The sequence below is a fragment of the Echiichthys vipera genome (genome assembly GCF_963691815.1).
Source record: "Echiichthys vipera genome assembly, chromosome: 3".
NCBI classification, from domain to species: Eukaryota; Metazoa; Chordata; class Actinopteri; order Perciformes; family Trachinidae; genus Echiichthys; species Echiichthys vipera.
Genome location: NC_139828.1, coordinates 30111560 through 30128299, shown reverse-complemented (window position 1 = coordinate 30128299; position 16740 = coordinate 30111560). Strand labels below are relative to the sequence as shown.

General features: G+C 42.4%; 1 protein-coding gene across 1 annotated transcript in view; it reads left to right on the top strand.

The window, feature by feature from the left end:
- Nucleotides 1-16740, top strand: part of naaladl2 (N-acetylated alpha-linked acidic dipeptidase like 2) — a gene marked incomplete at its 3' end in the record, with an annotated part of 492390 nt that overhangs the window by 94298 nt on the left and 381352 nt on the right. The gene's annotated exons all lie outside the window — the stretch shown is intronic.

Genomic DNA, 16740 nt, shown 5'->3' with positions numbered 1-16740 from the left:
TAGCTGAAGGTGATGACCGTCTCTCTCTACGCCTCTCCCAGGGGCGGTTATCGATCTTAATGACTAAGCAGATAAGCTCCTGTAAACAGCCGGACTCAGATCTCCCCACCAGGTTGTCTTTAACCTCTTCATTTGACCCCTTAAAAAAGATACTCTGTAGAGCCATGTCATCCCATCTTAATTCTGCTGCAAAGGTGCGGAACTCAACGGAATAATCAGCTGTATTTGCGGAGCCCTGACACAAATTAAGCAGCTGATTACTGGTGTTCCGTTGGAAACAGGGTGATCAAACAAGGAAAGAATCTCATCAGTGAACTTCTGGTAAGTTGAATACTGGGTCAACAGATTGTGCCTAAAGGCTGCCCCACAACTACTGGCTCTGCCTGTGAGTAAACCTAACACATAAGCCTGTGAATGTTCTCATTTGTCCAGGTCATCATTTACCCCAAAGCAACTTAAGTCAAAAGCAACTCATCATCTCTCATCCAAGAGGCTTCATCAGTTCATGTACGTATTTGACCAGGCTGGGACTGGTAAAACTAACTGGTGTGGAGATCCAGGTATTTAACCTCTCACAAGGCTGATGATGTCACTGGAACCCTTTGTGCTCCAAGTGCCAAGGACCGTCGTTAGAGTGGCAGTCGTTGGTGGGAAGTTGGTTTCGACTTCGTTAGTGCTCTATTGAGTCTTAACTACAGACTCGTTGGAGTCACAGGAGGCCATTTGTGAACAGTTGTTCCTTGAGGTTAGATTGTTGAATGAAAAGGCTGCATTGTAAATTGGAGATAATTGGTGTCTCAGACCTCCTCCTCTGTTTAGCAATCTCTACTTTTGCATAGATGGCTTCTTTTACTCCGCTTTATGAGGAAGCCTCTTGGATGAGAGGTGAAACGTCTTCCTAGACAAATAACCAAGTCCAGTTGCTTTTGACTGAAATTGCTTTGGGGCTAACACATAGGCTATCTTTGTGGTATTGTTAGCATGAGTGAGTGGCTGAAAAGAAATGTCTTACATTCCCCTAATTTACCGTCATAGCGCTCAGGCTCAGGGACGAAAGGTTCACGGGGCTGATGGTTACTCACAAACATGGCAGATTGAGAAGCGGAGGCAGGCAGGGCATTGGGGAAGCGAACTTGAAGGCCCTCCATATGAGAAACACAGGCAGAGAGCTGATTGAGGCTTTTCATTATTCCTTGTAATATCTGGGAATGTTGTCCGAGCTGAACTTCTAAGGTGACCATGGCCTGACGACAGGGAAACTTTGTAGATCAGGTTCAGTGCCTGCTGGGTCCATGTTTGGCCAGATCATTCTGTTAGGAACAGACACTGGGAAACTGGGAAACTGGGACCCAAAAGCAAGACTCCAACTCAGAGTCAAAATGCAAGTGATTTAATGGGTGAATAAATATATATATACACAAAGTGCACGGTGCACAAGGGGGAAAGGAGGGGGGGTTGGTGAGTGACGGTGTGCTCTCCTGAGCGTGCCCAGTGAGGTTGTAGGTCCATGTGAGGCGTCCCTCCACGTGGTAATAGCTTCACAAATGATTCACAAGGTGAGAAGCGATGGCCGCAGGGAAAGCTCATGCAGGTAAGTAGAGGAGAAGGCAGGCAGGCAGACAGACAGAGGTGAACAGGGGACTGCAGCGAAAGAGCACAGGAGCGAGTAGTTACAAACAACATAGGAGCCGGAGAACATAGGTACATCATGCTGCAGTTCATTTTGGATGGACGTTCATTTTTATAGCATTGATTCTACCTGCCAGGGTGATATGAAGATGGGACAACCTTTCCAGGTCCTGAATGGTGCGTTCAAGTAGCGGCTTGAAGTTTGCAGCAAACATACCAGCTGTACTCTGTACTTGTCACCACCACACCAAAATGTCTAAAATGATTTGTTGTTATTTTGAAAGGAAACTGTGAATATGCGAGACTCTGTGTAGACTTATTAATATGGAAAAGCTCACTTTTAGAGTAATTTAGTTTAGTTATTTAGTATAACCAGAAACCTCCCCATATTCCTTTAGAATATTATTAGGAAGGACAAGATGGCGCGGTGGACGGCTACCTTGACTTGTTGGCGCACATTGTGTTGTCTTGTTTTGTGTACAAACACCGTTTTAGCTCTGCTTCCAGGCTCACTCTCACCAGGGGGAAGCCTGTCCAGTTGGTTCCGGACAGTAGCAGTCACAGATGTTCTCATTTTACTTGTCAGCAACATACTAATATATGTTTCTGAAATCTTCTATGCAAGAAATTAGAAAACAGAATTGAGACCGCCTAGTTTGACAGTTAGATCATAGTGTTGCATGCTGTTTTCTCTGGCCGGTTTGACTTCATTGAACATGGGTCACAAGCTTCCTCAAAATAAGGTATACAGTACGCTATCATGTGTTTCTGAAAACATGTTATTGGAGGAATATGGAATGTTTCAAGTTTTGCAAGACTGGTTTGTTGTCTGGTGTACGGGCCTCAATTTCATGAAGTTGAGGTGCAGTCGTGTTCATGCAAATTTAGATAAGGGTAGCAGTCAGGGAAGTCACCAGGCAATATCCAGCGTTATCCTTTTTCCATAGAAAATGTATAGGATCCGTCAATATTCATATACTCAACTGAATTTGTGTATCCCCACCTTAAGAGGAAATAAGTGTCTGACACACAGCAAGGCTACTTGTGAGTGCATGTGTGTGTGGTTTTGAATATCGGCATATGTGTGTGGAGCAGAATAGAGCACTGGGGTGATTGTGTTAGCTAGCTACTTATTTGTAAAACACATTGGTAAATGGTAAATGGACAACTACATACATAGCGCCTTTCTAGTCTTCTGACTACTCAAGGTGCTTTCACACTAATTGCCACAATCTCCCATTCACACAGACATTCACACCAAGGACACTTCGACATGCGAACAGTTGATCTCTTGAATGAAGGACGACCCCCTCTACCTCTGAGCCACAGTCACCCAACCATTGGTGCACGGAAAATTATGCTGTTTTTCAGGAGCATATTTTACAGCTTGTTACACACATTCAGTAGCCTGGAAATCCAGACCAACTTCTATCCAGACGGAGGGTCTAGCAACGAGCAATAGGCCTTCACCAGTGTAAGCATTTCAAAATACCACTGCAAGCAATTGGATAGTCTTTATCAGTCATGCTTGCCCATAACAGACAGTACGTTTTGATCGGTGGGATGGGATTTTCTGACATCCACTCCAATGGTGCGTGCCCAGAGGCAGCTGTAGAGCAAAATGAAATTTGCGAGCGGTGCATCTGGATTTCCAGGGTACACATTCAGTTCTCTATTTAACAGATTCAGTAAGGACAGAGAGCAAAACCAGCTCTGCTACTTACAACCTCTTGACAGATCTTCCAACTGCATTGCCCCTGTAGAAAGAGAGTTTCCTCAGTTGTCAAGGAGATGGATCAGTTGAAGCAATCAAAGTGTTGACAAAAGGCTGTGTTGTCGGATCACCACAGCAATTACACATTTTAAGATGCCAGGATGCCTTTAATTCTATCTATAAATTTAATTATATCTATAAATTTGTTTGGATTGGTTGCATGGCCATTATTTGATTAATTGTAAAAGCTCTCTGCTAAACATCATCAATAATCAATATGGCCTCTACAATATTGAACTACAAATCTTAATTCTTAAGGGCGCACTCACACTGTCAATCCGTACCGTGCCCCATGCTTTAGGGTACTTGTCCCCCCCGCGTCCCAGGCCTGTTTGTACTCACACTACCTGGGCATCGGCAGAATGCTTCTTGCCTTCCTATACGTCATCACGCCGTAACACGTCACACGCATTTATTGACGTCATCGCGATACGTCGCTTTGTTTACAAATCTTTCCATAGACCTCAGAGTTTTTGTGCGTCTTGTCCAACTGTTTTTAATTTACTGTTGAATATTTTCATCTGACCAAATCTGCAGTAAACACTCCAACTCCGCATCACACCAACGTGAACCTTTCGCCGCCATTGTTTTAAATGTCCGCGCAGGGTCCGTCCTTCTTTTTTCTATTCCCGAACAGGCGCACATTAAATGACGTCAGAACCGCCGTAGGCCTCATGCTCATACACGTGCGCATGCTCGTGCTCGTACATGTGCAAACGTGCTCACCCAAACAGGCCGTGGCCGGCATGCGTACGGTTGCACTCACACTGGTCAAACGAACTAGACTTTAGCAGTGAAACGTGCTTGGGCCTATGAATTTATATGTATATATATATATATATATATATATATATATATATATATATATATATAACGGGTCAATTGATATTAGGGGTGACCCCAAATAGTTGACTATTCGACAATTCGCCTATTCCATTCTGGCTCTGGGGATGCTAATTGTCTGATTTTACATACATATGCTTGGTTTCTCCCAATAAACCATGATAAATGGCCTATTTCAGTATAAATATAATTCCATTAATAAATACTGTTGCTAAAAATGTGAAAATAACTCCTTAGTGTGCAGCACTGGACTCACGTGCAGCCGTCGCTGTCTGTGCTATGTCCATGGCTCGCCACTCCTGGTCAGAGGGTTTTTCATGAGCAAAAAAAACTGATTCTATGATCAGTCAACTATAGGCAAGACATGAGGATATATGACATTTTTTGATATATGACTCAATATAATATAAAAAATAAAATCAACAGTTTAACATAGAGCGCATTTTTCTCCCATGTTTTCAAAAACACAGAAACAAAAATGATCCATCAACTAGTGACGGTCCCTCCTAGGAGCGTTGTCTTTGCTAACGGTAGCTGCAGCATGTTCAGCATTGGGGTGGAGCGGAGGCTGAAGAGCTCTGGTGGGAGGTGAATTTTTACACAGCCGTGCTCTTGTCCATGTTTTCAATTGGATGTTTCTAAAGCCCAGTTCAGACCTAAGATTTGCAACGCAACTGTTTTCGAACGTTGCAGGTGAGAGTTGCAGCGGTGTGAACTGACCCGTCTCTGTGAATTTAGATGGCTGAACTTGTCAAATCACCAGGGGCTGGTTTTAGAATGTAACACACGTCACTTAGCAAAGTCCGCTGGTCAGGTCACTGACAAACTGTCAGCTGGTTGAAAAGGCCATTATGAACGGCGGCAAAACGAGCGTGTGCAAGAGAGAGAGACAGAGAGAGAGAGAGAGAGAGGGTCGAGCGAACAACGGTATTTTCTCTGTTGCATCTCTATAGAAATGCAGCTGTAGCAAGTATCTCACTGTCTCTGTCCTCATTTAGATTTTATAATGCTACAAATTATATCCAGCTACAAAAAAAAGCCTGAAAAGTCTGAGGTTAGGACTGAAGTACAGAGAGGCGTTGCTATGGAGATGATACACCATCTCGTCTGATCGCATTGGTCTGAATGGACATGATTCAGAACGTTGCAGACCTCCACGCTGCAAGTAGTTGCAAGTAGTTGCAAGTTTCAACTCGTTGCGAATCTTTGGTTTCGGTTTCATTTCTCTCGTGTTGCGTCCTGTGCGTCAGTATCACGGGTCGGACAGGAACTCATGCAATGAGCAACGGTCCGATTAATTGCATTTTTTTTTTGTCGCATTATTTTTAATATATGTGGGTATCAATTGATATTTCAGGTGGACCAGCATTCGATTGTGTGGTCTGAACCAGATAAAATGAACTTTCACACTACCCCAAATCAATCTGACAAAATGCTTCAGGGTTCACTTAAAACAGATCAAACAGCTCAGTTGTCAAAGCACTGTTGACTGCATCCACAGTCAGGGAAGCATGAGCTTTAGCTCCTTAGCTAGAGTTTGAGTTCACATGTGAGTGCACAAGGCCCACTGACTGCCTTTATAAGGGATATTGAATGAACAAACATGGCTAACATGTAAGCTTTTCAGCCATCAGGATACACTGTGCTATATTTTATGGGATTATTAACTATACTGTAATCAGTTAATTGTGTGAAAGGACCTTGGGTTAATTTTAGAGGGAACAGCCCCTTCAAAGAGTGTAGAATATGCTGACAAGTATCTGTATCTACTAGGGTCAGTACATTTGGAAGGCAAGGTCTAAAGGAGCAATCACAGAAATTACTGGAAAGATGGCTGATCATTTTAAATTAAAATAAAATTATTGTGTTTACAGATTCATCCCATACTTAAATATATCCAGGTTTTTAATTCAACATTTAAATAAAAACTTAAATGAGAGCATTGTGTTCCACAGCCACCATCTGTGCAAGTGCCCATGAATGTCAGCATTTATGGAGAAATCTGCCATATGTTATTTTTTTTATACACAGGTACAACCCACTACTGTATATGTGTAGGTTTACAAATTGGGCCCCAAAGGCAGGCTTAGCAAACAAGGCAGATAGTAATAAATGACTCTACTTATTGTTGAGGTAAGCCTAGGGGCAGCACCATAAGCGGAGCTACCCTGGAGGCAGAGGGAGCTACTGCCCCAGGCCCACAGTCAGTAGGGGCCCTCTGACCTAATGTATTACAGCTGGCTTCAAGAAATAAATCAGCCGCCTCACTAATGGTTCAAAGTGTAAACTAGACGATTACCAAACCACCCTGATCTGGACAGACACAGAGCTCCCTCAAACTTGAATGGGGATTCCATTATGTATTTGTGCGGCTATTCTTATGTTATTGGACTGAATTAATCAAATTCTGATACTAACACAAGTAAAGCTCCAAAAAAAATGTTAGCCATGTATTTACAGACGGCTCTTTCCATGTAACTCAATGGGAAAAAATATTTCAAGGCCACATTACGTATGACAAATTGGTTTCAAAGTATGTTAGATTAATCCATGTTTAACTACTATGGCTTGTAGTGTCGTAGACTGCTGTTTCAATTTTATGTTTAGGGTATATTTAATCATTCACGTATAAGAAACACATGGTAGAGACAGTGCACCAGGGGTCAGATGTGACATGACCCTGTGAATCTACAATGACAGAAATATGCACACACATTGCTTTTATCAGATTATAAAGCCCAATTGTTTTACGCCTGATTCTGTTTTATGAGTCTCACACAAGATTAATTTTCACACACACAGGTCACCATAAATGGATGTAGAAACACTCTTTAACACTGTTTGCATATCAGTACTTGTGCCCACTCCACTACTCATTGAGAGATTCTCCAACAACATCAAGGAGCTGTCATTCCGTAGCTCACGATGAAAAGTGACTTTCCAAAGTGCTTCAAGTTAAAATTAAACAATCTTTTACATGGGGAGGATGCTCAAATGTAAATAAATGCACCTTTGATTGACATTTTACAAAATAACACAATCAGTGAAATTGCCAGCGACCTAAAACCATGTAAACTGTCTCTCAACTTGTATCAAATCTCCTCCTCATTGCATCCCTGTGTATATGCTGGTCTGAAGTCTGCATGAAGTGCACACATTCTTCCTAAACCTGTTGCTGTCTATCGGGGTCATGCTGAACAGCTCATCAGTTGACACACAAAGAGCCCTGATTGCTGTCCTCGGTGCTGAAACATTTTAATGTGACTGGTTTTCTCTTCTTCTACTTCAGAACAAGCCTGTGGTGGACTAAGTGGCTTTGCTGTATTTTTTCTTAGACATACGTAAACTTTCCTACCGCAATAAGTGACCATTTGTTTTGGATAGGGTTGGTTATATCATCTACTTTACAGTTGTGAATTTTAAAATGACTTTTATCAAAGGGGGCACTCAAGAATGCACCGCCCCTTATCATACTAATGTTTCTCTAAAATGATCAAGCTTCATTATTTAAAGGTTGAATATGTAGAATCTTTATTAGCTATATTAAAAAAAATAAAACTAATACATCCATGGGGCATTTTGAGGGGTACAGAATAAAAGTATTGCTTTTCTATAAAAAAATATATTTAGTCTGAATTAATTTTTTTGGTTTTTAAATTGAAGAGTGTGACAATGACTTTCTGTCACGTTCTGTTTACATTGTAGCAGCCAATAGTGTTGGGCATTGTGGGTTGCCAGGGTTGTCTGTTGTTACAGAAACAAGGAATCATTTTGAGTTGAGAGCTAGCTAATGGATTACACAGTACTCAAAATAAGACTTCCAGTTGAAGACTGGCTAACATCAAATTATTTTGCCAAATGAATTTATTAGTCTAAATGAGTTGTTACCCTGTGTGATTCATCACTTCACATGGTGCAGACGGATCGCTTGACACACTCGGCAACGAACCTGGCAACCCAACTTCTGGAATCTTTTTTTGTTGTTGTGACTACGATCTTAAGACACTAGATGACAGTGTTCTGCTCATTCTCCATATTCAACATTTAACCTTGATCAAGCAACTTCTTGCTATTTCACTGTGTGACCATCTTTCAATTTGTAGTTCATGTTAATCACTCAACAACCTCTGGATTACTTTTGTTTCTTCTCAATTTGTAGGCGCCAACAGTCAGCACTAAGGCAGCACTCAAAAAACCATAACCGATTGAATTGCCGAGCAAATTAAATCAATTCAATTCAATTCAAACAACTTTATTTATCCCCACAGGGCAATTCAGTTTGCAGCCTCAGTCACATAGAACCAAGAAACAACAACAAAAACAAAGACACATACCGCATCCACTCTGTCAGTACTGCAGGTTGGCAGAGGCAACCGGAGCTAGCAGCGTGTAACAATAGGAAATAAATAATTAATAAATATACACATTAAGGCTCTCAGGTGTACAATGCCTGGCCTGTGTTCATTAGCTGTCAGCAGCATTTAAAAGCCTGATGGCTGAAGGAATAAATTAATTTGCAAATCTGTTTGTCTTTGGCATCACACAGAATTCCTGACCGAGGATGTGGTCAGGATGACTAATAACCTTTCTGGCTTTCTGGATAACTTGTTTTCTCCAGATCAAGCTTAAGTCTGTTAGCTGAATTCCAATGATCTTGGAACAGACTTTGACAATGCTGCTGAGACAGTTCTTCTCCTTCACAGATAAACCTTAAAACCAACAAATAAAAGAAAGTGTCAACAAGCTTTCAATAAAAGAATGATAGAAATTACATAAAATGCTCTTAGACACATTAAAAGATTTCAGCTTTCGCAGTAGATGGATACGTTGTTGGCCCCTTTTAACAATGGACTCTGTGTTTTTGTCAAACTTGAGTCTGGATTCAAACACTGTACCTAAATACTTGTACGTCTCCACAATTTCTACCTTTCCTCCATGAATGGTGCATGCAGCCGAGTCAGGAGGGTTCCTCCTAAAGTCAATGATTAACTCCTTGGTTTTTGCTATGTTTTAGTCCAGGTAGTTGTCATCGCACCATTCCACAAATTAAGAGCCATGGTCTGATTGGGCCCCCTGGAGGAGTGACAGTAGATGGCTGTTCACTTGGGAAGACCTGCAGCTGTCAGTGTACATAATAAATAACAAAGGAGAAAGGACACAGCCCTGTGGACAGCCTGTGTTGGAAGTGATGGAGGTAGACACATAACCATTCACAAATACTCGCTGAATTCTGTCAGTTAAGAAATTTAAGAGCAGCAATAAAATCTGATTAGGTAGATCAAAGTAAGAAGCAAAACGTTCAATTAAAATATGAGGCTGCATCTTATTAAAAGCTGAGGAAAAGTCATCGAATAAAAGCCTAGCATGTGATTTGGGTTTCTCAACGTGCTTATATAACCTATCTAAGATAAAAATCTTGGCATCATCCACACCTTTCCTAGGCTGATATGCAAATTGTAGTGGATCAAGTTTACCATTTATAAGATAGACAATTTCATCCTTTAATATTTTCTCAAGAACCTTCACCACAAGAGTGAGAGCGACTGGCCTGAATTCATTGAGTTCTCTTGGATTACAAGCTTCAGGGATAGGAATTACGGTGGATGTCTTCCACATAGTCGGCATCTGGCCACTCTCCACACACATCTGGAACAGAAGTGAGAACACTTCACTGAGCTGGTCAGCACAGTGTCGCAGAGTGCGACCGCAGATGGAGTCTGGGCCAGCAGCCTTACGTATATTTACCCTCTTGAGGAGATTTGTGACATTTCCCTGGGATATCACAATATCATTCTGTGGGGACAGAGATTCCCGCAGCATAGAAATATTATTCATAAAATCAGACCTTTCAAACCGGGAGAAATCCGAATTGAAACAGTTTGCCAAGTTGCTATCATCCACACTATTAACTCGAATGGGCTGCCTGGTTTCACAAGATGACTGATTAATTGATGCCATAGACTTTATTCCTCTCCAAGCAGCTCTAAGATCTCCACTACAATACTGACTTTCAATTTTATTCTTATACATTATTTTGGACTTCCTTATTTGCTCCTTAACTTCTTTAGAAACTGCCTTTCTCTCCAGGAGGTCACCTGAATAGAAGACTCTTTTCTTCTCTTTTTTTTCTATGTCCGAACAGGCGCACATAAAATGACGTGAGAGCCGCCGTAGCCGTTGTGCTTGTGCTCGTACACGTGCGCGCGCTCGTGCTCGTACATGTGCAAACGCGCTCTACAAAAGCCCACCTTTCTGAAACGGGCTGTGGACGGCCAACTGGCCACAGCTAGGTGCGGAGCGGTTGCACTCACACTGGTCAAACGCACTAGGCTCTACCCGAAAAACCTGTTTTGGCCCGGTGCGGAAGGACAGTGTGAGTGCGTTCTTAGTCACCCAGGGCTTATTATTAGGGTAGGTGATCACTTTTTTAGTTGGAATTATCAAGTCCACACAGAATGTGATGTATGATGAGATAGTGTCTGAGAGTTAATTTACATCATCACACACATCATAAAAGCAGTTCCAGACTGTACACTCAAAGCATTCCTGGAGGGAGGAGATGTTATCCTCGGACCAGACTTTCACTGTTCTCTCCTCCTGCTCCAGACGTCTGAAGGCTGGCTTGTATACAGGCAGTAGATACACGCTGCTGTGGTAATAAGCACCAAAGGGAGGTAGAGGCTGGGATTTGTAAGCCCCACCGACTGATCCATAGCAAAGATCCAGTACGGTGTTCCTATGTGTGGTGGGACAAGTAACATACTGATCATATGTCCTCAAGGATTTTTAAAAATTGCAATGATTAAAATCTCCTAGGACAAACTTTGGTGCGTCAGGGCAAATAGAGTCCAGTTTGTCTCACGCGTTTGCTCGCGGGTGAATGTACACTAAGGTAAAAAAGAGTTGTTGAAATTTGCGAGGCAGGTAAAAGGGGCGGAGAGAAATTAACAGTAATTCCACATCAGCGGTGCATATCCTCTCTTTGATCACTACGGTGTTACAGTACCTCTGGTTGACGTAGAAGCAGACTCCTCCACCTCGACTTTTGCCGGTGATCTCCGGTGACCGGTCCGTGCGAATTGGGCTACCAAACCCAGTTAGAGTCAGGTCCGAGTCTTGATCCCTATCACTGAGCCATGTCTCGATGAAGGCAAGAAGGCACGTGTCTTTAACTTCCTGTTTAAACTTGGCGTGCGTCTCCAGCTCGTCTATTTTGTTTCTAATAGACTGAACGTTTGACAGCCAGACAGGAGGAAGTGGCGGTAGTTTGCGGCGATTGTCAAGCCGAAGAGTTTTGAATCTCCTTTGTACACCGCCTCTTCATCCTCGTTTCCGATGGCTTGACTTCTTAAACTGCCTTCGGAGCTCCATCGGTATGTTCTCTGGGACCATGCCGGCTATAGAAGTCTGTAAGGACAGGAGAAGCTCCCGGCTGAGAGCAGCTCTACCGCTGCTATGTCCTTCGGCGTGGCTGGCACAATCCAGCAGCAGCAATGACACGCAAAAAAGTACAAAAAGCTTCGCTGAATTACCCATGATCCGTGGCACTGGAGTGCTGACAAATCTTCCACACACTTATTAAAAAGATGAGTAAAAAAACACACGCTTACAACAGTTTAAAGACAACAAACAACGGGGCGACTGGGAGGTTGCTGGGTTGCACACTGCGGAGCGCCCCAGCAAGTGAAACAACAAATCAAATTAGAAGGCTATACAGGTTATATTAGAAATGACAGGGATGATAAGGCAACGAACAAATTAAATTGTAAAATTACTTGCCTTTTCTTTACTTCAATAGACACCAACTAATTAAAGGATGAGATGCAGCTGAGGAGGAAGGCAGAAGCTCACAGGGCTAATGAGGAAATGAGCAACAGGTACGCAGAGCAGTACATCAATGCCCTTTTTTGGTAAGAAGAAATGAGGTGGAGTCAAAGTCTGAGAAGATGCCGACTCCCGTAGTTGAGGACAATTGGATCAAGTTGAGAGAACGGACAACGACAAGTATGCTATGTCCAATCTTTATATGTTATGTTATGTTATATCTATGGAATTTATATAAAACCAAACTTGACAGTAGAATGTGCGGCCCGCCACTGTGAAACTGAGACCATTGTGTAAAGTAAATCAAAATATAACCTCTCTATATGAAGAATTAATAAAAGCCATTCTTAAAATCAATATGCAAACCGCTGTTTGATAGACAACCCGATGTAGGATCATACATTGCCATGAAGATATCTTTGAAAAAAAACCTCATAACTCATAAATATGTTCTGTATTAATGAAACAATACTTGCACGTTATAGAGTTTATTCTCAAAAAATTATAAAGCGAAGAGGACAAATAATGTTTACACACTGGTGCTGTTGCTATCACAATGCTTAGTGACACATGCTCGCTTTTTCACTGACCGATGAGGACAAGCGGTTCGGACTGCCGCACACTGTTCTTATGGTTCAGTTGGATCTCTGGGAACAGGGAAATAAAAAAGCATAAGTTGCAGCAATGTTCTCTTTTCCAAATGTAATCGGTGCCTTTGACTATTGACTGCACTCATGTTGGGCACAGAGTGTGAATGAAAATGATTTCATTCATCTCTTTTTCATTTTGGCCACAGTCCCATGCCCACACTGTGCCCTTCAGACAACATATTTTTTTATTTTTTTCCGGCTCTCCAACAAGGACACCAACTTCACATTGTTGTGTCTTTTTTTTTGTTTTCCTCTCTGCGTTTGTCATGATGTCAGTATGAATTAACATTAATTTGGGGCGTTACATTGACTATTTATAGGCATTTATGTGTATGACATGAAGCTGAAAAAGCTACACAACATTTAGAGTTGATTGTGATTTATAAAGGGAAACGGGCGTAGGACGGGCCTGTGCACTGTTTTATAAATCCCAATATTTTTGTGCGCACACCCATCCTGTGTTTTATCCGCGCGCCATTTTTGACGTGAATCCTACGCACAGTTTTATAAATGAGCCCTCTGGAGAGGAATGGGTATCTCTGATAAATACTCATTAGAAATATGCTAGTCATGTCTTAATTCTGGGATCCTTTGAAGTCCCAAATGATTAGACTCCATCATAACAGACCAATAAGACCTTGCCCTTAAGAATTAGTTTTCTAGGATCTTTTCTTGAACATAGCATACTTACCTTACATACATAACAGACCTAGGCTACTTATTTTAATCGGAGCTGCAGTCTTTTGCTAAACCTAACCAAGTACTTCTGTTTCTATTCACAACATAGCCCATGTTTTTAAAACTGTGACCATTTGACAACGTGTACCCTTCTCTGGTACAAGGACACGTTGAAACAAATGTAATCTTGGAGAAAATATGTTTTCCTCAAAACGTAATTGAGAATGCACTTGAGTTGTAAAGGAATGTCATTTTTAAGACAAGGTTGTTCTTTCAGCTCCTCAACATTTTAAGACTTGAGTAAATTATAATAGGTTGTCCTGGCTTTTGTTGAGATCAACCTGCAGTTGCCTCCCCGGGTTCGTTGATCGGAGGATGGAAGAAGAGATCTTGAGACAATGGCTTGAGATCACACCAATATCTTTATTGGAGCACTTTGCAAAGCGGAGACAAGTTCTGATACAACACCAACCAGGTCATACATCAGACGAGTCTGTTGTGGTCTAAGAGTAGCCGCTTTAAATACACTGGTGGGCTGATGGTAACACCCCCAAGGTAAAAAAGGTGGCAACAGATGTTAATCTGCCTAGCAACATCTTATAACACTAAATGCTGAGAGAAGGAATTTAGTGCATGTCCCTATATAGCTATCTAGAGACACAGATGTGTCTGTGTTTGCAACACTCGAACTTGTTAGTTAAGGAATATGTGTGTGTGTGCCTAAAATGAGGAAATGAGCATTTCCTCTGTTTGTTAGAATCTTTACGAGGTGATGGAAGGATGGGCCGAGATATCTTACCTTGCACATTCTAGGCTCTGTGTTGCAAGTTTATTATCTGCTCAATCAGCAAGGAATAGTCTTATTCCAGGGGTACTGTGTACAAACTTCAGTTTAAAGCCACATGAAGAGAGCAGCTCATTTCTCTTACTTCCACAATTCCCCCTTTTGAGCTCTCAAAAGAGCTCAACATCAAGTGTTCGCAATTGCAGACAATCATTGTTAGTAAACATGAATATAGCTCGGCCGTATGCTATAGTTCGGCCGTACATGGGTTTTAAGAAAAAGCGTTGGAATCACATCTGTAGTGGGTCTAGACATCGACCAGTCTAATATCCCGTACATAGTCACTATCCTTATTCTCCTGGTTTTCCTGTTCTTCAGCTAACAGTAGAGGCATGGTCATCATGACAGGAGCTTTACCTTCAATGGTGGTGGTGATTAGCCTAACCATCAAAGATCTGATACATGGTACACAACAGCATCCACAAGTTACTAGTATAGCCAGGAAAACAGCGATAGACAGAAACAATGACAGAATCAATGTCTTCCATTTTCCAAATACTCTGGTGAACCATTCATCCAAGGGGTTATCCAATCCAGAATGTACGTGCATAGTTTTAGAGAGGGTTCGCAATCCTTCTAAGGCCTTGGTCACTGAACCGTCCGGCGCTGTATTGTTGGGAATGAACGTGCAACACATGTTCCCAAACATTGCACACACACCCCCTTTTTCGGCTAAAACCATGTCCAAGGCCATCCTATTTTGAACTGCCATAAGTGAAGTCGGGGCTAATTGAGCCGAAAGACCTTCGACTGCGTCCCTGGTTAAATTGGTTAGTCGCAGGACATTGTAATGCACATAATTGATGCGATCGACATTTTTGTTAGGCGTGATTGGGAACACAGCACTGATAAGGGGATGTTTTCGAAACCTGCTGCTACTTGATCCACTAATTTGTATCGGTTGGGGACCCCGCGTGGTACTCCAACTGCATCAATATACGTAGGATTGTTTAATGACGTATCAAATGAACCGGTGTGTCGTTTCTCGAGCACATGGCGTCGTCGACGTTGTGTGAGTGCCTGTCTAGCGGTTTCGGTGGCAGACAGATGTCTCAAATGGTCGCCTATCAAAAGGAGAGGTGTTCTCAGTCTTACCATCGCGCATTTCCCAATGCTATGTGGGAGAAGACGGACATAGAGTCGGTTAGTGCCGCAATAGTAATACAATCCTGCCCGAGCCCACGTGCCAATTTCACTTCCGTTTCTGATTTCTTTGCACCAGGAGGAGTCTATGGACCCATAGTCGCAAACCTAAAGCAAAGTAAATAGCAAATATTACAGATAGAAAAACGAAAAAGTTCAGTTGACACGTTGTCATGGAGATGGTGGGTCTGGCGACGTCGTCTTCTTCGGGTGTTGGTTTTAACGAGCTCAGGTATACTACCTTCCCTCCAGTGCCACCAGGGGATTATTTTGCCCCTTGTTGGTCTTTTCTTCTGTACCAGCCGGTACAGTGCACAATGCTTTCAGGTCCTGATGCACCTCACTCAAGGAGCGTTGTGGTTCTGCTGCTGCCGCACACTGGCTCCAGTGATACCAAGTCTCGCCTTTCCCCTTCAGTCGGACGGCGTGGGATGTTCGCTCCACCACCTGGTATGGACCTGTCCAGCGAGGTTCGGACCACTTCCGCTTGATGACCTTCAGCACCACCCAGTCTGTCTCCGGCGTTGACTGGGCCTCCGCGTTGCTGAGTCGATCGGTCACCTGTTTGGCGAATGCTGAAACGAGACTTTGCAATTCACGGAAATACTCTCTGTTGGTTAGTGGTTGGTCATCATTTTTCATACCAGGCAGGCTAGACTGTGGCCCTGGCAGAGCCCTTCCTGTTTGCAACTCAAAAGGCGTGAAACCTGTGCTCTGATTCACAGAGCTCCTAACAGACATCAAAGCTAATGGTAGGGCGTCAACCCAATTCATTTTGATCTGTGCACAGATTTTGGCCAATTTGTTTTTTATAGTCTGATTCATTCTTTCTACTTTCCCTTGTGACTGGGGATGGTAAACTGTACCAAACTTGTGTTTCAAACCCAGCATTGATTCAACCTTCTGCAAATCCTGATTCTTGAAATGTGTTCCGTTATCTGACCTGATTTTCTCCGGGAACCCATGTCTCCTATCCACAATCCCCCGAGCAGTCATTCATAGCTTGACTGTTAGGTAAATCAACATACAGGGATTTACATCATAGATAAATAGTTACAAAAAAAGTGAGGTCAATCTTGGTTATTTCTCACATTCCCCCCTTTTTGACACAAAGTGTCAAATAATTTTCTTGAAATAACACAATATCATCAACGGACGCTTTCTTTGACTACACACTGCAACCATTAGTAGCGGTTAACTTTTAACTCTCCGAATATGACAAGGAAAAATAAAAACAACGAAAAACATTCAAACAAAAACAATTCTATTCACACCGCATCATCATCTGCTATTGCATTGCCCTGTGAAAACTGAGTTTTTACAGTCAGCGTGAACTCTTTTAACTGTAAACAGGT